At 43.4% G+C, this 25302-nt stretch overlaps 1 pseudogene; it reads left to right on the top strand.

The window, feature by feature from the left end:
- The window catches only part of LOC136132607 (sodium/glucose cotransporter 1-like), a 62265-nt pseudogene that overhangs the window by 24973 nt on the left and 11990 nt on the right, over nt 1–25302 (top strand).

The raw sequence follows: 25302 nt of genomic DNA, 5'->3' as shown, positions 1-25302 counted from the left end.
ATTTACTTCTGCTTTCCAAAGGTTGAACAGGAAGCTAAATTCCAAGCTTCTTGAAGACAGCGGTTTTGCCTCTTCTTTCCTAGTTCTCCCATCTTAACAGGGGTCCGTGTAATGCAAAGCGAGAGTTGGTGACCCTGCACCTGGTACTCCTGGGCCGCTCCCACCGTCAGCCGCATCTCCGTGACAGCCAGCACCTTGTGAGCGCTCTGCCTGATGGTGGCTTCTCTTGTTGCTCCTACAGGTAGTAACATTGCCCAAATATTTGAGGAAGAGGTTTGGTGGCCACTGGAACCAGTTCCTCCTCACTATTCTGTACTTATTCCTTTATATCTTCAGTAAGATCTCGGTGAGTTGTGTAAAAGCCAGCCCAAGGAAGAAAAACACAAAATAATCGATAGGCAGGACTATGCTAGGTTTGTCGCAGCAGTTCACTCTGGGGCCTCATAAGTTACTTGTCAGCCTCTGCTGTCTAAGCTAAAGTGGAGAAAAAATAGCTTAATGATACACAAAATGAAAGGCAGAGGCATCTTCTTTGCTTCCCAAGCCTGGGTTACAGGCCCCTCCTGTGTGTTCCCAGAGAATGCTGGGCGTCATGTCATCAGGTGATGCCACTCCCCTGCTGGAAACAATCCAGGCACCCCACCACCCTTACAAGAGAACTGAACCTTGTGTTATGACCTGTGAAGCCTTCCTACCCTGGCCCTGCCTCTGGCCTCGTCTCCTCCCCTGTACTCGCCATATCGTTTCCCAAATCCAGCAAGCTTATTCCCACTTGAAGCCCTTGACACCTGCTCTGTACTGTGTCTGGAATGTTCTTCCCCCAGAGTTTTGAAATGTCACTTCCTGGGAGAGGCCTTCCTCGGATGTGCCCAGTCAGTCTCTATTCCATTACTGTTTCTGTTTCCTTTGTAATACACGCCACCATGTGAGAGAATTTATCTGTTTCCTTGCTTGTTATCTGTCTTCTCCACTCTGGTACGAGCTTCTTGAGCCCCGGGCCCTTTCCTGGCTTGCTCCCTGCAATCCCCCTCTGCTGAGAACATGGTTAGCACATAAGGCACTTGACAGGTGTTTTTTTTGAATGACTGAATGAGTGTCACTTATCACACTGCATGGAAATTGCCTATTTGGTGGCCTATCTCCTTCATTAAACATAAGGTACTTGAAGACAGTGACTGAGTTTTGGTAACCCTTGGATCTCCTGAACCCTGACGAGTATCTACGGCATGGCTGGTGCTCAGTAAACATTCGGTGTGTAAATGTTGGGTGTTGGGATAACCTCTGCCCATTGTATCCCTGGCTGTGGAGACCAGAATACCAAAGCACGAGGTTAGCCAGTAAATGACGTGCAGGTGCTTCAGAGTCATTGTCAACGAAGCCTGGGGTTAACAAACCCAGCCCGCAGGCCAGTCGGACTAGTGATCTGCTTTGTACAGTCCTTGAGCTAAGAATGGTTTTTACAGTTTTAAAGAGTCGTAAAAAAACAGAAATGGTCTGTGTGTCACAAAGCCTACAGCATTTACCATCTTCCCTTTACAGAAAAAGCTTGCCAGTCCCTGATAAGCAGCCCCCTCTGCCTTTCCCACTGGCGGGACTGCAGGAACAGCTCGCTCCCTGGGCACACTCCCCACTCTGAGGCTCCAAGGAGGAAGAGGCTAAGTTGCATTAACTTAGCCTAATGCTTAAAGTTCCTGACCTTGGCTGAACTCATGGGGCACCAGCTGTGTTGCCCAACAGAACTTGGGTAGACCTCACCCAGTGTCCACTAGGAATGGAGTGGACGTGCTGACTTCAGATGGCCTCTGAGGTCAGCGTCTTTATGGGACAGCTGTTGATAGAGCTGGAAATGAAAGTGCAGCCTGCTACGTTTGTACCCATTTCAGGTGGAGATCTGCACTGGCGCCATGTTCATGAGGCTGGTTTGGGGGTTGGATGTTTACCTGGCCACCGTAGTCTTGCTGTCAGTTACCGGCATTTATGCCATCACAGGTGAGGTTACTCTAACCCCACAGGTATTTGTGTTGACACAAAAGCTCTACTTCTTAGTGAAGTCCTAAAGACATTGAGACAGGGATCTCCAGCTTTTGCATTTTCCCTGAGTCTGTAAGTCACATTGCTGAGGCCTGAAAGGGCCAAACACTGAAAATAATTGAGGCAGGGGTGCCCGAGTTGTGCCCTGCTCCTGGAAATCGTATCAGACCGGCAGAGGCTTTCCAAGAGGATTGACAGGGCCAGCAGTGTTTGGGGTGGGGCAGGCCGCACACTGAAGTCTGCCTGGTGAAGGGGTGAAGGAGCTGGAGCACAGAAAGGGACTGAGAGGAGGAGCTGCTTCAGGGCATCCTGGTTACCTGGTAACCTGGTCAGGCCATCAGATGGGATCACTTAGGCAGACAATTCAAATTTGGAATGTTGATCCCATCTTGGGCTAACGCTATGTAGCATGATACGTGGCATCATAACCTTGGGTAGTGGCAGCTCCCCATCAGCCACGCATCCACGAGGTGAACAGCCGTTCTCTACCCAGACAGCCATTCTGTTTTTCAGTACAGTATTCAATAAATTACATGAGATGGTCGACATTGTATTATAAAATAGGCTTTGTGTTAATGAATTTGCCCGACTCTAAGCTAATGTAAGTGTTCTGAGCACATTTAAGGCAGACCAGGCTAAGCTGTGATGTTCAGTAGGTGAGATGTAGTAAATGCATTTTCGACTTAATAATATTTTCAGCTTACAATGGGCTTATCAGGATGTAACCCCATCATAAGTCAAGGAAGACCTGTATACTTTTTTGCTTAGGAAAACTACCAGATTTTCATTTATCCAAAATGGGAAGTAAAAGGAAATTGGGATATAAAAGAGCAAGATAAGAATCCAACAACAGACCATGAAGGCTGTTCAAGAGAGAAAACAGGGTGTATCTAGTCTAAGCATAAGCAGTTGTAAGGCCCAGTGAGCTCAGGATGGAGGTGTGGGTGTGGAGATGGGCAGACCCGAGTGTGTGGACCAGGCATGCAGAGTAACTTCCCACAGAGTCAGGCGTGGCTCTCCTTTCCCTTTCTCTTGCCTATTCAGGTGGTTTTGCGGCTGCAGTTTATACTGATATCTTACATGCTGGCGTTGTGGTCTGGGCTCAGTCTTGTTAATGGGCTATGGTAAGTAAATCTGGAGAGCAGTGGGCACTGTGGGTGGACTCTTTGAATCTGACAGCTGTCTGGGGCCATTTCAGCACCTTCCTCTCACAGATGAGGAGACCAAGGCCCTCAGAACCCACGAGCGTTGTCTAAGGTCGTGTCCGCGTCAGGAGAAGGAGGAGTTGAGGAGTAGGAGGGGTGATGACAAACTCATGCACTTTGAACAGCAGTCAAGAGTGGCCCACCACACTCATCCCCACTCTGTGCCTCTGTCCATGCTCTTCCTCTCCAGTCAGAAGCCCCTCTCCCTTTTGTCCACTCAGTTAAATCCATCTCTCAGGGTCAATGGAAGATCCACCCCTGAGTGTGTGATTCCATGATTGTTCTACCTCTACGTCTTTGTTCTCTGGACTTGTATCACCACCACACAACGTGACTTTTTTTTTTGATGGTACATACCTTGATTGTTCATTGTGTCACATAAATAAGTCATACCCCCCAGGTCCAAACCTTCTTAAGAACCAGAGCCATTGTATCCTTCACACAATGAGTCTCATGCACATGGTAGGTGCTTAGTGAGTAAGACGAATGAAAATAATAGCTGATATAAATTGAGAACCAGGTACCATGCAGGCATTTATCTGTATTGCCTCATTAAATGATCACAGTCATCATGAGGCATAACTACTTTTATTATCCTCATTTTACTGATGAGGAAGCTGAGTTACTCAGTTAAGTAACTTGTTCATGAAACACACCAAAAGTAGAGCTCAGAGCTGGGTCCCTCTAACACCGAAGCCCCCGATATTTGAATAGCATATTACCGTACCTGTAGTGACAATTACACTCACCTTCAAGTGGAAGTTTCCTCCCACTAGCTAGGAGTAGCCTTAGTGAGGTTGGCGGTACCCACTGTTTCATAAGTCAGAGATTGGTCTTGCAGAAACCTAGAAGGAAAAGCTCTTGGCTCAGGTATGGAAAAATTATTGAAATGATATGCTAGTTCAGTTGAAGGGTTATGGTTCCATAGAGCATGTTGTTGAGCCTCATGGAAGGAGAACAGATAGACTCACACAGAATCACAAACCTCAGTCTTACCATTCAGTAAGCATTAGTGCTCCATGAAGTATACTCAATGCTGTGTTGCTGGGACACAAAATACCTGTCAGGCATGCTCCAAGGAATTTTGTAATGAGCTGGAAAACAATCACTGATTTGAGTGACACAACTATAAACTATAAAACATTCTAAGCCATTGTGTTTGCTCAATGTTAATGGTAAATATCAACTTTATTAAAACTTGCCAAGACCATCCCAATACTTGAGAATGATATCCAATTAAACTTTAGGGGCAGGTGGAATATTCCATTTAATTTTAGCAATTATATCTCTAAATAATTATATATCATTTACTGTTATAGACTGAATGTTTGTATCCCCCCAAAATTCATAAGTTGAAATCCTAACCTCCAATGTGATGGTATTGGGAGTTGGGGCCTTTGGGAGGCAGTTAGGTCATGAGGGAAGAACCTTCACGAATGACATTAGTGCCCTTATAAAAGAGACCCCAGAGAGCTCCCTCGACCCTTCTGCCACATGAGGACACAGTGAGAAGATGGCCAACACCCTGTCAGCCAGCACCTTGATCTTGGACTTCCCAGCCTCCAGAACTGTGGGAAGTAAGCCATTCACTATATGGTATTTTGTTAATAGCAGCCCGAACAGACTAAGACATTTTCTGAGAAATTTAATGGGATTTTTTTTTACCAGATTATTCATGCTAGTTCTTTTGATAAGTAAACTATTTGGGAGAGGCGTTGTTTTCCTTTAAAAATATACAAGAACTTGTACATCCAAGGGAATGTTGCCTTCAAACAAGTCACCGTGGGAACCTGTGCACATACAATTTTATTTTTTTATTTCTAATTTTTAGGTAAATTTTAGGTAAGGTAAACAAAACAGAAGGGTACACAGTGAAATATTTACCACCCTCAATTTCTCAGTTTGACTCCCCAGAGCCAACCAGTATCATAAGTTTTGTGTACATCCTTCCAGAGATGGTCTTCATATGTACAAGCAAACCTTGGAGATATTGTGGGTTTGGTTCCAGACTACAGCAATGAAGCAAATACCACAATAAAGCAAGTCACATGAATTTTTTGGTTTCCCAGTGCATATAAACTTATATTTACACTATACTGTAGTCTGTTAAGTGTACAATAGCATTATGTCTAAAAACAAGGCACATACCTTAATTTTAAAATAATGCTGTTGGAAAAATGGCACTTATAGACTTGCTCGTTTCAGGGTTGCCACAGACCTTCAATTTGTAAAAAAAAAAAAAAAAAACCAAAAAAACCACATGGTATCTGCAAAGTGCAGTAAAGCAAAACACAATAAGATGAGATATGCCTGTACAAATATTTTTTTTCTCTGTGAGATATATATCTTAATAGAATCAGAACATTTTAAAGCCTGTTTTTCCACCACTGGAACTATATCTTAGGCAAATTTCTATATCAGCAAATAGAGATCTACTGCATCTTTTCTGCTTTTGTATTTGTAATAAACTTTTTTTTTTTTTTTTTTTGCGGTACACAGGCCTCTCACTGTTGTGGCCTCTCCCGTTGTGGAGCACAGGCTCCGGACGCGCAGGCTCAGCGGCCATGGCTCACGGGCCCAGCCACTCCGCGGCACGTGGGATCCTCCCAGACCGGGGCATGAACCCGAGTCCCCTGCATCGGCAGGCAGACTCTCAACCACTGCGCCACCAGGGAAGCCCCTGTAATAAACTTTTTATTGAAAAGTGCACAAATCAAAGTGGATAGCTAGATGAAGTGTCACAAAGTGAACACACTCTGGTAGCCAGCACCCAAGTCAAGAAGTTGTCTTTTTGTTTCCTTTTCCAAACTTTATACTTTCGTTTCTTTTTCTTGCCTTATTACACTGGCCAGGACCTTTAGTACAGTACTGAAGACAAGAAGAGGCATCAGTCCTCCTTGTCTCATTCCCAATTTAGAGGGAAAGCTTTGAATATTTCACCATTAAATAAAATGTTTGCTGTCAATTTTTTGTAGATATTTTTTGTCATACTAACAAAGTTCCCTTCTATTCCCAGTTTACTAAGATTGTTTATCATGAGCAGGTTTTGAATTGTATCAAATGTTTTTCCACATTACTGAGGTGATTATATTATTTTTCTCCTTTTTCTTTTAACACAGTTAATTACATTGACTTGGTTTTGAGTGTTAACCTTGCATTCCTGGATTTGTCAAGAGATACCTCAATTTCCTCTCCAAAGTGGCAATTTTAACTTATATTCTCAGAAATGTACGAGAATATGTGTTTCTTAACCTCCCAGCCAACACTTGATGTTTTTGTGTTTTTTTTTAATTTTTAAAAAAAAAAAGTTTTATTTATTTATTTTTGGCTGCATTGGGTCTTCGTTGCCGTGTACAGGCTTTCTCTCTAGTTGGCAGTGAGCAGGGGCTACTCTTCATTGTGGCACATGGGCTTCTCATTGCAGTGGCTTCACTTGTTGCAGAGCACAGGCTCTAGGTGTGCAGGTTTCAGTAGTTGTGGCACGCGGGCTCAGTAGTTGTGACTCGCAGGCTCCAGAGAACAGGCTCAGTAGTTGTGGCTCACGGGCTTAGTTGCTCCGCAGCATGTGGGATCTTCCCAGACCAGGGCTTGAACCCGTGTCCCCTGCATTGGCAGGCGGATTCTTAACCACTGTGCCACCAGGGAAGCCCAACACTTGATGTTTTAAGACTTTAAAAAAATATGCCCAGTAGGTGAAACGGGAAAAACAAGTATCTCATTTTTGTTTTAATTAGAAGTTTCCAGACGCTGGTGAGGTTGAGCATCTTTTCATATACTTAGTGGACATTTGTATTTCCTCCTTTGTGGATTACATGTTCATATTCTCTACCACATTTCTTTCCAATAGTTTCCCTCGGCTATTGATGTGTGAGTCCTTCATACGTGATGCAAATCTCTTCTTTTATTCTAACAAATTTTTAACTTGATTTCAGTCATATAAATTTAGAATTTTGAAGTCAAATTTGTCAACCTTCCTTTTCCTTTCTGTGTCTTGTTGAAGAATGTACTACTCCCTAACCCAAGTTCATAAAGATACTCTCCTGTTTTCTTCTAATAACTTTGTGGTTTTGTAGTTCACCTTTTTAAAATCCACATGGAATTCGTTTTTAGAAGTGCCATGAGGTGTCTTATTCACTTCATAGTCACTTGGTATCTTTTCATTGGCTAGTCTTGACTCCATATGATTCTGAACCCATTTCAAAAATCAAGTCTATATCAAAGGAACATGGTTTAATATGCCAAAATAAAAGATTTTTAGTTAAGTAGGTGGAATTATGTGTTTTAGTGCCTTTTAAAAATATTTTTCGGGCTTCCCTGGTGGCACAGTGGTTAAGAATCCGCCTGCCAATGCAGGGGACATGGGTTCGAGCCCTGGGCTGGGAAGATCCTACATGCCGCGGAGGAGCTAAGCACGTGCACCAGAACTACTTAGCCTGCGCTCTAGAGCCCGTGAGCCACAACTACTGAAGCCCGCACACCTAGAGCCCGTGCTTTGCAATAAGAGAAGCCACCGCAATGAGAAGCCCGCGTGCAGCAACAAAGACCCAACTCAGCCAAAAATAAATAAAATTTTCTTTAATGTTGAGATTTTACACCACTTAGGATATTGAGGGAGAAATGCTATAGGCTCTGTAGAAAATTCCAGATATGAAGTTTCATAAATGTTCTGCTGGAATTGCAGGAAAATGATTAATTTCTGATTTAGTCGAGATTCTTCAAATAACTTGAAATAGAACTTTAGTTCCAAACTAGTATAAGCAAATAAGTACTTCCTTGGCTCACCTAAGTGAAAATTCCAGGGCCGTCTTACTTTTGAGCATGGCTCGATCCAGCCTTCTGCATGAGCCAGGTAGACAAAAGAGCTTTAAACTGCCATCCTAGCTTAGAACCCCAAAGCAAAGAAGCAGGCTTTTTTGGTGCCTTAAGCAGAAGACTCCTGGGACAAGCTCTGATTAGCCGGGCTTGGGTCCCAAGTCCATTCCTGTTACATCAGCTGCCCAGGTGATGGGGAATATTGGCCAGGCCTGGGTCACATGCCAGATCAGAATGAGTGGTAGGTAGTTTGACGAGGCCCACCTAACTCATATAGGGCGGGATGCAGCTGGAAGAGGGATTCTGTCCCCAGAAGCAGGAGGATGGGGTGCCAGGCATATGACCACCAGTGTCCACTGTACTCTTCTTTTTCTTTGGAGGAGATGGTGTCTTTTCTTAGGTACATACAGTCTTGGCTATTTGCCAGTCCATTGTGTCTCACTCTGCAATCTCGGTTCTTCAGACGTGTGTTATTGTGCAGTTTAAGGTACTGACCAACTGTACGGTGTTCTCAAGCCTTTAAGGAGGTGGGAGGATACCAGGAACTACAGCATAAGTACATCTAAGCCCACCCTCATCTGTGAAGGAAACTGGACCGCCCAGCCGGAATGCTTCATTCCTCGTCTGGATTCTTTCCATATCTTCCGAGACCCCACCACCGGAGACATCCCCTGGCCTGGAGTCATCTTTGGCATCTCCACCCTCTCTTTGTACTACTGGTGCACTGACCAGGTAATCAAATGCGCTGCGCTGACAGGCCTGCGCTGGGGCCTGGGGGTTGGGGGTCTCTGCAGTCTCTGCAGCCACAGGCAGACTTCCCTCCCAGCCTTGTGTGATACCCAAATGTAGTGCAGGACCACGTTCTGTCTGAAAGGGGTCTCTCGGGACTTCCCTGGTGGTCCAGTGATTAAGACTTCACCTTCCAATGCAGGGGGTGCGGCTTCGATCCCTGGTCAGGGCGCTAAGATCCCACATGCCTCACGGCCAAAAAACCAAAACAGAACAGAAGCAATATTGTAACAAGTTCAATAAAGACTTTAAAAATGGTGCACATCAAAAAAAAATCTTTAAAAAAATAAAAGGGGTTCCCCCTCCAGTCCTGTCTATAACAGCACTTGTTTTCATTTTTTCCTCCCTCTCATTATCTACAAAGCACAATGTTTGCACATGAAAAATATGTCAGTTCTCCCAAATTGAGTCTAGAAATTAAATACCACTAATCGGTATTTCAGTTGGATTTTTTAAGGACTCAAGCTTATTCTAAAAATTATATGGCTCTCTATCAATGGTTGTTAATGAAATAAACTGTGAAATATTCATACAGTGGAAGGCCAATATAGAAATAAAAAGGAAGTACAGCTACACACCATAGCATGGATGAATCTTTAAAGCATTATACCAAATAAAAGAATCTAAACACAGAAGACTAGGTGCTGTGTGATTACATTTATATAAAGCTTAACACAGGCAATGCTAAGTTATGTTGTTTAGGTATACACAATTACGTAGCAAAAAATTGTAAAGAAAAAGCAAGGAGGAAATAAAATAGTCATTAAAGCGATCATTTCTGAAGCAAGGGAGAGGGTTGAGGTTGAAAAGAGGCACATATAACGGTGTTGTTCACGATCATTAAAAAGTGGAAACAACCCAAATATCCACCAACGAATGAATGAATAAACAAAATGTGTATCCATGTGTTGGAATATTAGTCAGCCCTAAAAAAGGATGAAGTACAGATACATGCTACACCTTGGATGAACCTCGAAAACATTATGCTAGGTGAAAGAAGCCAGACACAGAAGGTCACCTATTGTATGATTCCTTTTATATGAAATCTCCAGAACAAGCAAATCCATGGAGACAGAAATCCGATTAGTGCTTCCCAGGGGAGGAGGGATGGAGAGTGGCTGCTTCATGGGCCTGGGTGTTCTTCTGGGTGATGAAGAAGCTGTGATGCTGGAGAGAGGTGGATGTGATGCAACACTGGGGATGTACTAAATGATACAGAATTGTTCACTTTAAAACGGTTAATTACATGTTATGTGAATTTCACCTCAATTGTTTAAAAGAGCCATAGAGAGAGGCTTCTGGGGTACCTCAATGTTGCTCCTCTTTTTTTAATTTTGTTCCACCACCATCAGTGAGTTTTTTCATACATTTCTAAATCAGTTAGATTCTTTGTTGCATTCTGTATGCCAGCCTCTGAGCGTTGCACCTCTTGACTTGGTGTTTCCATGGTGCGCTCTGTAATGTGCTACACCATGTTCGTGTGTTATAGCACAATAAAAAGTGTTCAAACCTTTTGTGGAAGGAGAAGATGCCACAAATAGCTAACCCAAGTTTGAAAATGAAGAACAAAGGGGGAGAACTTGCCCGACCAGATATTTAAACTTGGACAAAGTCGCCGTAATACAAGCAGTTTGAAATTCCCAGGAATAGACATATAGACTAACAGAACAGAATAAAGAACTCAGAGAAAGACTCATGTACTTATAGGAATTTAATGTGTTCAAGGAGGCTCCACAAAGCAACAGCAGAGATACATACTCTTCGATGTTGTTAAAAAAAAAAAAAGAAACCAAAACCCAGCTTACTCTTTGGAATAACAAAGCTTCATCCCCACCTAACACTTACACAGAAGTGGACTTCAGATGAATTAAAGACTTAAACGTGGAAAGTAAAGCTGTACTACAATAAAGCGAGGTAATGCTAGTGAATACTTTTGAGTTGGGGGGAGTGTAAATCATATCGGTTTGATCACGTTACACATAAGGCCTTTTTAACAAAGATGCTCTAGACAAAGTTGATGGATGACGGGCTAGAGAAGAATATCAGAATGTTTATAATGAACAGGAGACTAATAGCAAATCCACAAGAAAAAGGAGCTCCAATAGCCATGCAGGCAAAAGATAATGAGAGACAATTTGTAGAAAAGGAAATGCAAACAAACATAAATGCTAACAAGCATATAACCCAGCGTTATCAGGGAAGTGCAATTTAAAACCACAATGAGACTGTGGCAAAAATTAGAAAGCTTGATGATGTCAACTGTTGAGGAGGACACGGATGTTCAGGGATCCTCTTGCGTTTCTGGTGAGAGTGCAAACAGGGCATGTTTTCTGGAGGGTGATCTGGCAATGCTGAATAAGGTCAAATATATTGTACTCTGTGACCAGTTGGTGATGTTCCTCAGAAACTACCCAGAACTCCTCATCCAAGTTCATAAGGGACCATATATGAGGCCTTGATCACAGTGTTGATTGTGCTAGGTACTGAGGTGGGTGGATGAGATGGGGGTGGGGTGGGAGTGGGGGATACCACTGAGGGCTGCTGTGCATCTGTGAGAAGCCGTGGAGCCACCATACAAGGAGTGGCACTGATGGAGCTTTACCATGTGCTGAGCGGAGGACCAGGAAACAAGATGAGGCCCAGAGCCCAGCACACAGGCGTGATCTGTAATGCAGCCACAGTGTTGTTATTTGTATTCTTCCCTTCTGCTTATTATGTGTCTAATTATGCTGCTTTATATCAATGACAAGAGAAGTCTTTCTGTAAAAATTAGAAAACAGGGTGGAATCAAACCACCACAACCAAGAAACCCTTCCATCAGAAATGATCAGTTAGATTTCAAACTCAAACTTCTGGAAATGAAAAATATTCTTATTGAAATGTAAAACTGAGTAACTGTTAGAATAACAGATTAAACATAGCTGAAGGAAAAAAGTGGTAACCTAGAAGAGAGAACTGGAGAACTTGCCCAGAAAGCACAAAAATGGAAAGTGTGAAAGAGAGACAAAGTGACATGGAAGACAGCATTAAAATACATCCTGTTGGAGTTCCAGGAGAAAAGGGGAGAAGCAATATTTGAAGAGAAAGTGGCTGAGAATTTTTACAGCTGTTGAAAGAACAGGACTCATCAGATTCAGGAATCACAGTGAATCCCAAGCAAATCTACACAAAGTCACCTCCTGATGAAGTTTCAGAACATGAAAGACGAAGAGGAGACTGAAAGCCACCTGAGAGAAAAGATCCCTTGTAGAAGAAGACAGGTACACCCCCAACAGACTGCTCAGCAGCAGCACTGGAACCCAAGGGAGAGGAGTAAACTTTTCAAAGTACTGAGGAAAATGTCCAATTTCAATTACGTGCCCAGCTAAGTATTACTCAATAGCAAGGGCAAAATAAAGGCATAGCCTTCCCTAGAGACTGAATGACGTGCATAAAGAAAAAGGAGGTCCTGGTGAGCAGGAGGGACAGTTAGAGAAGCCGGCCGGCACATGTGCAGATCTGAAGCATTGGCTGAAAATCACCATAATTCTGCACACAGGAAGTAACACAGGACAGAGCTAAAATATCGGACCATAATTAGAGTTAAATCTGTTTGTGGACCTTAAATTGTTCAGAAGGGCACAGATACTGATTTACTTTAGACCTGAAGTTGTATCCATGTTAAAATTTTAAGGGTAATTATTAAAAGCATAGAAGTAGAATCTCTAACTTCCTAACTAGTAAAGAAAATGATTTAAGAAAAAATTTTAATTGAAAAAGAGACAAACTGACCAAAGGAAAATTGTTTTCCTTTGGCCCACTACCATTTTTAAAAAAGAATTCGTCCCTTGCTCCGCTTTGTAATATATGACAACCTATTAAAGTGCTTAGGGCTTTCTGCGTGGAATGATTTCATGCCCCTACGACTATCCTGTCCTCAGAATAAGAGTTGGCTTCTGGGGCTTCCCTGGTGGCGCAGTGGTTGAGAGTCTGCCTGCCGATGCAGGGGACACGGGTTCTTGCCCCGGTACGGGAGGATCCCACATGCCGCGGAGTGGCTGGGCCCGTGAGCCATGGCCGCTGAGCCTGCGCGTCCAGAGCCTGTGCTCCACAACGGGAGAGGCCATAACAGTGAGAGGCCCGCGTACCGCAAAAAAAACCAAAGAGTTGGCTTTTGCTCTGGCCCTGTTCCTTCATCCCCTCCCTTAGAGACCATCTCTTCTGTGTGCAGAGCTAAGCAAAGACCAGGAAGTGCAGCCTGGCTGCCCACCTGCTCAGCAGAGACTCCCAGGCACCGAGAGGCTGTCAGCAGGATGCCCACAGGCCCACTGAGAAGCAATGCCTGCTTACATGAGGCAGGACCACCTTGGGGTTCTTCCTCCTATTAATAAATAATGCATTTGGGAAAGAAAGAAAGCATTAAAGAAGAACATGAAAATCCTACCTGTCAATCCTACCATCCCAGGATTAACCTCTATTGTCATGTTGGTTTATTCCTGTGGACTTTGTATAGAGTCGAGGTGTGTGTGCTATTGTATCCCGTGCCTTTTTGTTACTGTCACGCTATGAGCATTTTTCACATTATTTAAATATTCTTTGAGAACGTAATTTTAATGCATACAGAGTACTGCATTGTCTTGATGCACTGGACCATGTCTTTATGTTCTTTCTTAAGTGCTTCTCCATCTGCCCGCTACACCATTCTGCTCGGGCTGAGTGCACACCGCCTCTTACAGCAGGAGCACCGTGAAAGGAGGCGTGAAGCATCTCCCAGGAGACTTTGCATGTTAAGGTCTACACTGGTTCATTTCCACTTGGACAAGTGAAGCTGGTCCCAGTTCTAAACACTCATTTATTACCGGGGACCAAGCTGTGCTTGGATTGTTGTCACAAGGGCAGAGACGGTCTGTGGCCTCTAGAAGGGAGTCTCATCCTTGCCAGGGGACAGCTTGTAAGCACTGTGCTGCTGTGATTGGTGTGCAGTGCTAGCAATGAGGCCAAGGTCAGGCCACCCTCCTCCCCTCTGGTAGCTGTGCGCTGTGCACTGAGCAAAACGTGTGCATCGGTCACACATGCCTCCTCTGGCCCTGCATGCCCGGAGACACCTGGGTGATTGGGGTGAGCAGTGGGCACCCCCTCCGAGGGCACACCCTACTGCTACTGCAGGTCACAGTTGTCCTATCTGTGCCGAGGCAGCCTGGGCTTGATACCCTCTGAGAAAGCCCGCCCCTGCCCCCCCCCCCCACCTGTGTTTCCTCGGCAGATTTTTGTCCAGGGCTGCCTGGCAGGGAAGAACATGTCTCGTGAAAGGCGGCTGTGTCTTGTGTGGGTACCTGAAGCTGCTGCCATGTTCAGCATAGTGATGCCAGGGATGATCAGCCGCGTCCTGTACACAGGTAATTCTCGCTCTGCTGTGTCCACACTGATCTTCTCCTCTCTCAGGCATCTACATCTAGGGAGCATGGGGTTATCAGGTCTTCTGCTGGGGAGACTGCTGGGGTTGAGGTGCCCTGCATTGCTTTCTTGGGAGCTCATGGATTTAGATTAGGGATGTGGCTGAGCAGAAGTCTGGCAGGGACCGTGGATGTAGGTGGCAAGAGAGGAATTGGAGAGAGACGAGTTCAGGCGGAGATGAGCCAGCAGACGCTTCCTGCAGTGGCCGGTCTCTGAGTGGCGTTGAGGCGTGGTCCATGGGGAGGTCAGCTGTTCCCCCTGCACTGCAGGCACCGTCCTGCGGGCACTCCTGAGTGCCAGGCATCGTGCTCGGATGTGACCAATGCCGTCACTGTTCTCACAGCCCCAGGTGTGGCACGTCGATGGAACCCCCAAAGTGGGTCTAGCCCTGAGGCCCACGTTCTTTCTGTTAAGTGCTGTGAGAACGTCCCTGCTGCACTTAATTGAGCTGTCATAATTTCGTGGATGTCCCTCATCCCCGTTTCAGCCTCGTTTTACTGCCTTTAGGTGTACTGCCTCTCCTTACCAGATTTGTTTATTCATTAAACCTTTATGGAGCACATACTCAGGTGGTGCGGCCACATGGCCAAAGCAGGTGGCTTCCACGGAGTCTTCTGCCTCAGTGCTTGACAAGGCCAAGCAGAGAGTGAAGACTTTTTATTATGAAGCCACATGTGCAGTAGACGTCTCTAACCCTAATCCATCCTCAGTCTGCCTCTTTTTTAATCCTGATCCCTTTCCAGTTTCAACAGAGAGGAGTGCTCCGTTCCAACATCCCAGGCTTGGTCTTTGGCTGTCAGGCAGCCCTTTCTGGGGTCTCTTAGGTGGTGCCTCCTCGTAGGCTAGAAAATAGGCCTCTGTGCTCGCTAGGACCCCAGAGTCGCCTGTGCTTGGCGGCCCTGCCTCCCCAGCCCCACTTCACCTCACAGCCCACCCCCACGCACTGAGGAGGAAGGCTGGGCGAAACCGCCTGTCTCTTGGCCTCTAGAAGTGGCTGAGGGAGGAGCGAGAAGAGCAGGCCTCAGGAAGCCACACGCCCCCAGCTTCTGACCACCAGGTGAATAGAGTTGGTGGGCTACCCTTGGGAGAGCCGTCAGGGTGGGGAGGGGCCCAGGACCACTTGTCCCTCATCCTCAGAAATGGCCAGACTCACAGACTGTTTATACACACTCATAGAGAGCGGTTTAGCACAAAAGCTCCGCACCTGCCCACATTCCTGGGAGAACACACCTTTCCAGTAACCCAGACGCTCCTGGTCCTAGATTCTGGGTCTCTCCCATGGCCAGAACCGGGGACCAGACACCCGCACGGTGTGATTCTGCCAGTCAGGTTTTCCTTGGGGGCCACTGTATTAGTTGAGGCTCTTGAGTGAAAATGACGTGCACTTTTAGCTCCTCTTTCCTCCGAGCTGGAGTCCTCTCAGTCTGTCTGATGGCAGATGACCACCAGCAGCACCAGCCTTCCACCCTCCAGCCCACAACCCCCAGAAAGAGTGTTTCCTTTTCGCCCTCCCAGCAGAAATCCCAGGGGAGTCCCGTGAGCTCACTTGGGTGACAGGGACCAGTCATTGTGGCCAAGGGGAAGGTGTTTCCAGAATGGCCAGGTGGCCCCTGGGCTCCTCCCAGATCATGCCGAAGGAGACTGAGGGCCTGCTCACAGGGCAGGGGGAGGGAGAGCAGGCAGAGGAAAAGCTGCCCCCCTTAGTTTTCCTGACGTCCCCAGTGAAACCCCTTGCTCTCCATGTAAACCCAGGCCCTTCCTGCCTCTTCCTAGTCTACATTGATTCATTGTTTTGGTTTTTTTTCTCAGATGGTAAATTTTTATCTGTTATTTAAGCTCTTGAAGGCCTATCACATTCCCTCCTTTACTTCCCTTTGTCCAAATTTCTCCCCAAATACTCTGAAATAACACCCCTACGGGGCTAAGGGAGTAAGGTCATGAGTGGGCCACTCATCAGTGTATGGATGAATCATCGTTTGCTTTCCTGACAGGGATCATTGAAAGGCTTGTCGAGGTCACAGGGCTTGCTGTGGGTCAAGCAGTGAACTGACAGAAGCACCGACCCGCTGACTCCTGAGGCCTGACCCCCAGCTCCTGACGCACATGTGGGGTCACGAATTGGAGACGAAGAATCTGCCATCCACACACCGTTCCTAATTTGCTTCCCGTTCCCTGAGCTCAGATTTTAGTGCTCAGGGACCACATACTGGTGTGACCCTTGTGTCTCTTTGCAGATAAAAGTGGCGTGTGTTGTGCCTTCAGAGTGTGAAAAGTACTGTGGCGCCAGAACTGGCTGCAGCCCTCTCGCCTACCCCGTGCTGGTGGTGGAGCTGCTGCCCAGTGGTAAGAAGTGGAGCTGCCTCCAGGGCTGTGAGTGGACGGTCAGGAGTGAGGGCCCCGGTGGAAGCGTAGGCTGTGGGAGGGGCCCTCGGCATCCCGGGAGCCTTGCGGCCTCCTCTTCCTTTCTCTCTCTCTCTCTCTCTATCTCTCTCTCTCTCTCTTTTTCTCTCTCTGTCTCTTTCTCTCTCTTTCTCTCTCGGGCACGCGCTCAGGCCCAGCCTCTGCTCGCCCTTTGCACGGTCCCCTCCCTGCAGAACCCACGCCTCTGCTCCTCACTGCCGCAGATGGGCTCTCGACGTTGTTCTAGTCTGTGGGGACGAAGAGGGGAGCAAGACCTCATCCTGCTCTCAAGGAGTTCAGTACAGTGGGACAGGCAGGGGCATGGCTTTCGTCTCACCCACTTAGCCACATCCCAGGGAAACGGGCAAACAAACAGTACAGTCTTTTTAAATTCCGTATTAGCTCTGAGGATAAATAGGCTAGCAATGTTGAGACATTCCCATAAAATACGATGTAGATAGACCTCAGCTGAGGGAAGCACCAACCATCCCACTGTTCAGGAAGGGGGTTGCCCAGCACCCGGGGCTGCAGCCCAGGGCAGTGGGGCACTTGAAGCCAGGCCAATCCAAGAACTCTAGTCTTGGCCTGGCCTGAGTACCTGCTGAATACAGCGGGGCCTTCTGTGCCAGCCCTGTTACCCTCGGGCTTTCCCAGCTATGCATGGGAATCTCTCAGCAAAGCCGCTACCGCCCAGTGGCCTTGCAGGTCAGAAGCCTAGACTGTTACGTTTATAGGTAACACTTGTTGAGAGCTTGCTCTGTGTTGGACATTGTGTTAACCCATCTTCTTACTGTATCGTAATCTTAACAACAGTCTGTGCAGTAGGTACTTTAATACCCACCTTACAGATGGGGACACTGAGGCACAAGGAGCCACATCATCTGTAAAAGGGGTCAGCACTGGTGTCCTTCTCACAGGGCTGTAGGGAGATCATCAGGCTGATGCCTGAAGAGGTGCTCCAGCTCACAGTGAGCACTCACATTATTACATGAAGACACAGCGGCCAGCTAGCAAGGCTCGTCACAGAGCAAGGGCAGCTATAACGCACTTGATCTATCTTAGATGGACTCCCACTCCGAACAAAATTTACTATGTGGGAACGTTCCTCAGGAGGCCTGAGGCGTCTCCTGGCACGGCCAGAGAGCTGGAGGCCCAGGAAGTGTTCTTTTTCTTCCAGGTGTTCGAGGCTTGATGGTGTCCGCACTCTGGGCCTCTCTCATGTCCTCCCTGACTTCTCTTTTCAGCGGTGCCAGTGCCGTGTTCACAATGGACATCTACACCCAGATACAGCTGATGGCCACTGAAAATGAGCTCATGCGAACAGGAAGGTGAAGGATTCCTCTAATCACATGAGTTACTGCCATCCATGAATCGATGCCCACAAATGTCATTATGTGAAAATGTAGGCTCTAATGCTGCATATAGAGTTATCTTGTTTATATACAGCATGGTGGTGTTTTGTTTGTTGCAGTTTTGCAGTGAAGATGTATTGCTTTTATTTTATTTTATTTTTTTATAAATTTATTTATTTTTGGCTGCGTTGGGTCTTCGTTGCTGCGCATGGGCTTTCTCTAGTTGTGGCGAGCAGGGGCTACTCTTCATTGTGGTGCACAGGCTTCTCATTGTGGTGGCTTCTCTTGTTGTGGAGCACAGACTCTAGGTGCGCAGGCTCAGTAGTTGTGGCTCACGGGTTCTAGAGCACAGGCTCAGTAGTTGTGGCACGTGAGCTTAGTTGCTCCACGGCATGTGGGATCTTCCTGGACCAGGGTTTGAACCCATGTCCCCTTCACTGGCAGGCAGATTCTTAACCACTGTGCCACCAGGGAAGTCCTGTATTGCTTTTATAATCACAAAGAAAATTGTTCCCATTTGGGAAAAAATTAAGTAATAATCACAATGATAACGGGTACATATTAATGTACCCCCCAAACTAGTCCTTGTGAGGAAGTGTATCTACATTATCTCGTTTTCTCTTTCAGTCCTCATGACAACCTTTAAAGGTAAGTTTTAGTTCTTATTCTCACTGTACAAATGGGGGGAGTGGCTCAGAGAAGGTAGTTGGTCTCCCTGAGTCACATGGAAAGCGGATCTCATCCATCTCAGGGCCATGCCATTAACCAGGAGGCCTCACATGCTAGGCATAAGGCAGGGGGTATGAATGTGTAAACACGTGGGCCTCATTCTCATTCTGTAGGGTTTCACACTGGCTGTCCGTGGACCACTTCCAGCCCACACACTTTGAACTTGGCCTACGTTACGCCTCAGATGCCTCCTTCATCCGGTAGCAAGGTACATACTGCTCACTGTCTTATCTGTCTAACCGCTGCAAATTGAGTTTGCTGTTACATTTTGATTAGCATTCCATTGTTTAAAAAGCACTTTTCTGAGAAACTTTAAGAAATAGGTACCGGTTTTATTTAAATTTTTATAGAACATAGGGGAAAAAGAGGAAGACTTAAATTCATTTCATAAAGCTCAGGATATTGATGCCAAAACTGAACAAATACAGCACAGGAAAAAATTAAAACTAAAGACTCATCTCACTTTTAAATACCAATGCAAAACTTGTAAATAAAATATTAGACACAGATCCAACAATATACTAAAAAAATGTTAAAAGAATGACATCTCATTACCAACTGTGATTGTTTCCCAGAAATACAAGGATGGTTCAATATTAGGAAATGTAGTAACATTACTCACCATATTAATAGATCAAAGAGAAAAATCATATATATCTATTCAGACGATGAAAAGGTATTTGGTAAAATGGGTACCTTTCAACATGACAAAACATATCTGTATCACCCTAAAAGCCAAGTCATGCCTAATGGAACTAGAAAGGAACAAGGCAAGAATGTCCCCCCTTACCAATATATTTATACTTATATATGTGTAAAATAAAGTGTATATATAAGTAGACCTAAATAGATATTTCTCCAAAGAAGATATACAGATTGCCAACAAACACATGGAAGGATGCTCAACATCACTAATCATTAGAGAAATACAAATCAAAACTACAATGAGGTATCACCTCACACCGGTCAGAATGGCCATCATCAAAAAATCTACAAACAAAAATGATGGAGAGGGTGTGGAGAAAAGGGAGCCCTCTTGCACTGTTGGTGGGAATGTAAATTGATACAGCCACTATGGAAAACAATATGGAGGTTCCTTAAAAAACTAAAAATAGAACTACCATATGACCCAGCAATCCCACTGCTGGGCATATACCCTGAGAGAACCATAATTCAAAAACGGATGTGTACCACAATGTTCATTGCAGCACTATTTAAATAGCCAGGGTATGGAAGCAACCTAAGTGTCCATGAACAGATGAATGGATGAAGAATATGTGGCACATATATATACAATGGAATATTATTCAGCCATAAAAAGAAACAAAACTGAGTTATTTGTAGTGAGGTGGATGGACCTAGAGTCTGTCATACAGAGTGAAGTAAGTCAGACAGAAAGAAAAAAACAAATACCATATGCTAACACATATGGAATCTTTTCAAAAAATGGTTCTGATTAACCTAGCGGCAGGACAGGAATAAAGACGCAGACGTAGAGAATGAACTTGAGGACACGGGGTGAGGGAAGGGTGAGCTGGGACGAAGTGAGAGAGTAGCACTGACATATATACACTACCAAACGTAAATAGATAGCTAGTGGGAAGCAGCCGCATAGCACAGGGAGATCAGCCCGGTGCTTTGTGACCACCTAGAGGGGTGGGATAGGGAGTGTAGGAGGGAAGTGCAAGAGGGAGGGGATATGGGGACATATGTATACATATAGCTGATTCGCTTTGTTATACAGCAGAAACTAACACAACATTGTAAAGCAATTATACTCCAATAAAGATGTTAAAAAAAAAAAAGTAGACCCACAGGTGAAGTTAGCAGACAAGGACTTTGAAATAACCTTGATTAATAGGTACAAGAAAATAGAGGGAAAGGTTTATAAAATAGATGAAAAGAATTGGGAAATTTTCCAGAGAATTAGAATTTATAAAAATAAGAAGGTCTAGAATTGAAAAATAAATATCTGAAATTAAGAACTCAATGGATTTGTTAGCAACTGATTGGCTGTAGCAGAAGACACTGTTAGTGGCTTGGAAATGAATTAGTCAACAATATCCAAACTAAAGCACACAGGAGAAAAGGAAGATACACGTGGAACACAGAAGAATAATATATATATAATTGGAAATTATATATATATATGTAACTGTAGAAGCAATTTGGAGAAGATAATGGCCAAGAATATTCCAAATATCTGGACAACTATCCAGAGATTCAAGAAATTCCACAAATCGCAGGCAGGATAAATACAAAGGAGACCATACCCAGGCCACATGATAGTGAAACTGCTGGAGACTGGAGATAGAGAAGATCTTTAGAGCAGCCAGAAGAAAGTAAATCACATCACCTTCAAAAGAGCAGCAGAGAGACTGATAGTAGAAGTTTCTACAGAAATTGTAAAAGCCAGGAGGCAGTGGAGTGACATCTTCAAGTGCTAGAAAAACTGCCTACCTGGAATTCAATACCCATCGAAATAGCCTCCAGAGTGGAGGTGAAACAAACAGGTTTTCAGATAAATGCAGGTTGAGAGAATTTATTACAAAAGAATTTCACAATAAGAAATACTAAAGCATGTTCTTTAGGCTGCAGGAAAATTATCCAGACGGAAGAATTGACCTTCAGAGAAGGATGAAGAGCACCAGAAAGGGTAAGTATGTGGGAAATAGAAGTGAGTGAGTGTTGACATAAATAAGAAAGACTGTCTATGGGATTAACAACATATGGAGGCAAAACATATGCCAGTAAAATCCCAGAGAGAATGAGAAGGGGCTAAATGGAGCTTAAGTATTCTCACGTTCTCTTGCTATTCGGGACGTGGTAAAAGTCAAAACTTGTACCAGACTGTGATATGTCAAGGATGCATGTAGTCTCTAGACTAAACAATATAAGAACAGTTCAAGAACGTTTAACAAGTTAATAAAAGTAAAATATGGGATAACTAATAAGTCAAAAGAATAAAAAGAACGTGAAAGGTAGGTTAACTGGAAAACAATAGGATAGCTCCTAAATATATCAGTAATTTCATGAAACAGAGATAGGTAGACTAAGTAGCTGAGTTAAAAGGTGAAGATTATCAGAGCTTTTTTTTTTTAACCAACTGTAATCTACGTAGAAGAGACACCTTCTTTCTTTTCCAGTTTTGTTGGGATAACATTGACATATAACATTGTCTAAGTTTCAGGTGTACAATAATGATTCAGTATATGTATATATTGTGAAATGATCACCACAAGTTTAGTTGATATCTGTCACCTCACATAATTATTTTTTTTTCTTGTGAAAAGAACTTTTAAGATTTACTCTCTTAAAAAAAAAAAGATTTACTCTCTAAGCAACTTTCAAATATACAACATACAAATACACAATCCTGTGTTGTTAACTACAGTCACCATGCTGTACCTTATGTCCCCAGAACCTATTTATCTTATGACTGGAAGTTTGTACCTTTTGGCCACCTTCACCCATTCCCCCCACACCCATCCCCAGTCTGCTCTCTGTTTCTATGAATTCAGGGGTTTTTTAGATTCTACATATAAATGAGACCATACAATACTTGTCTTTCTCTGTCAGACTTATTTCACTTAGTATAATGCCCTAAAGGTTGTCACAAAAGGGAGGATTTTTCTTTTTTGTGGCCAAACGATATTCCATTGTGTATATGTACCACATCTTCTTTATCCATTCATCTGTTAATGAACACTTTGGTTGTTTCTATGTCTTGGCTATTATAAATAGTGTAAAGGGTGTAGAGGTCTCTTCAAGATAGTGATCCTTGTTTCCTTTGGATATGTACCCAGAAGTGGAATTGCTGGATCATGTGGTAGTTCTGTTTTCAGTTTCTTGAGGGACCGTAACACCGTTTTCCACAGTGGCCACACCAGTGTACACTCCCACCAACAGTGCACAAGGGTTCCCTTTTCTCCACATCCTCACCAGCACTTGTTATCTTTTGTCTTTTTGATAATAGCCATTCTAACAGGTATGAAATGGTATCTCATTGTGATTTTGATTTGCATTTCCCTGATCAGTGATGTTGAGCACCTTTTCATGTACCCATTGGCCATTTGAATATCTTCTTTGGAAAAATGTCTATCAGGTCCTTTGTCCATTTTTTAAATTCTATTATTATTATTATGTTGTTGTTGTTATTAAAGTTGTCTGAGTTCCTTAGACAACTAAGGAACTATCAACCCTTTATCAGATGTGTGGTTTGCAAATATTTTCTCCCATTCTGTAGGTTGCCTTTTCATTTTGTTGATTGTTTCTTTGACTGTGTAGAAGATTTCCAGTTTGATGTAGTCTCACTTGTTTATTTTTTTTTTTTATAAATTTATTTATTAATTTTATTTAACTTTTTTTTTGGTTGCATTTTGTCTTCGCTTGCATGCGGGTTTTCTCTAGTTGCTGAGAGTGGGGGCTACTCTTTGTTGCAGTGTGTGGGCTTCTCACTGTGGTGGCTTCTCTTGTTTCAGAGCACAGGCTCTAGGCATGCGGGCTTTAGTAGTTGGGACTCATGGGCTCTAGAGCTCAGGCTCAGTAGTTGTGGTGCACGGGTTTAGTTGCTCCGCAGCATGTGGGATCTTCCCGGACCAGGGCTCAAACCCACGTGCCCTGCATTGGCAGGCGGATTCTTAACCACTGAGCCACCAGGGAAGCCCTCACTTGCTTATTTTTGTTTCTGTTGCTTGGGATTTTGGTGTCATATCCAAAAAAAAAATCATTACCAAGACCAATATCAAGGATCTTATCCCCTATATTTTATTCTAGGAGTTTTATGGTTTCAGGTCTTATATTTAAATCTTTAAATCATTTTGAGTGGCGTTAAGATAGGGGTCTGGTTTCATCCTTTTGCATATGAACGTTCTATTTTCCCAGCACTATTTATTGAAAAGACTGTCTTTTCTTCATTGAGGTTTCTTGGCTCCCTTGTCAAATATTAGGTGACCATATATGTACGGCTTTATTTCTGGGCTTTAGATTCTGTTCCATTGGTTTATGTGTCTGTTTTTATGCCAGTACCATACTGTTTTGATTACTATAGCTTTGTAATATAGTTCAAAATCAGTATGTGTGATGCTTCCAGATTTGTTCTTCTTTCTCAGGGTTACTTTGGCTATTTAGGATCTTTTGTGGTTCCAGATGAATTTTAGGATTATTTTTTTTGAATTCTGTAAAAGATTCCTTTGGGAATTTGATAAGGGTTACATTGAATCTATAGATGGCTTTGGGTAGTGTGGACATTTTAACAATATTAATTCGTCTGATCCATAAACACAAGATATCTTTCTATTTATTTGTGTTTTCTTCAATTTATTTTATCAATGTTTTATAGTTTTCAATGTAGAGACCTTTTATCTCCTTGGTTAAATTTATCCTAAGTATTTTATTGTTTTTGATGCTATCATAAATGGGGTTGTTTTCTTTATTTTTTTCAGATAATTCATTGTTAGTATAAAGAAACAGTACTGATTTTTGTATGTTAGTTTTGTATCCTGAAACTTTATTGAAGAGCGACATCTTCTTTAAGATTGAGGAAGGCTTAAAGAAAACATGAGAAAATACATACCATGCAAATATGAACATAGATGCAGAAAATTTTAACAAAATATTAGCAAATCAGGTCCAGCAACATAGAATAATACACCATGACCATCTGGAGTTTATTCCAGGAATGCAAGTGTAGTTTTTTATTCAAAAATCAATGTACTTGACCACATTAACTGAAAACAGGAGAAAATTATATAGTCATCTTAATAGATAAAAATCATTCAAAATTTTAATACCTATTTTTTAATCTTAGCAAATTAGAGAATTTAAAAGATCTTCTTTATTCAGACTTTTAAACATACATATTCTTTGAAACCTATAGCATTTATCATACTTACTGTTTATATTTGAAAATCTTTTCCCCTGAGATTGGGAACTAGACACATGCATCCACTATAGCCACTTTTCTTCAGCATTGTACTGGAGGTGCTACTCTGCAAAAAGGTGAAAAAGGAAACAAATGTCATAAGGATAGAAAGGGAAGAAATTAAATTGTCATGAAAGACTTCGTAGACAAACCTAAAATTTTAAAGTGAATTTAACGAGACTGATAAAAGATCAAATACAAGAATTAATCATATTTTACACATTACACATTATACATATTACCATTTGTAGTGTCATTAAACCATATCAGATACCTAGGAATAAATCTCACAAAAGATATGAGAAAATTGCTGAAAATTACAAAGCATTGTCGAGAGAAATTAATGAGACCTAAGTATAGCAGGAATATACCATATCTGTGAATTAGAAGATTCAATAATGATATGTTTGTTCTCCCCATATTATTCTACATACTCAGAGTAATCCCAATCAAAATGCAGTAACTTTTTTGTATGCATGTAAAAATTGACAAACGAGTTCTAAAAGTAATATAGAAATGCGAAGAGCAGAGAATATCCAAGGCTATTCTTGAAGATGAACAAAGCTGGAGGATTTATGCTAACAGATACCAATATCTATTGTGAAGTGATACTAATTAGTGTGGTTTT

The sequence above is a fragment of the Phocoena phocoena genome, chromosome 13 (assembly GCF_963924675.1).
Source record: "Phocoena phocoena chromosome 13, mPhoPho1.1, whole genome shotgun sequence".
NCBI lineage: Eukaryota > Metazoa > Chordata > Mammalia > Artiodactyla > Phocoenidae > Phocoena > Phocoena phocoena.
Note: the sequence above shows the minus strand (reverse complement) of the source record. Positions and strands in the feature narration are given on the sequence as shown.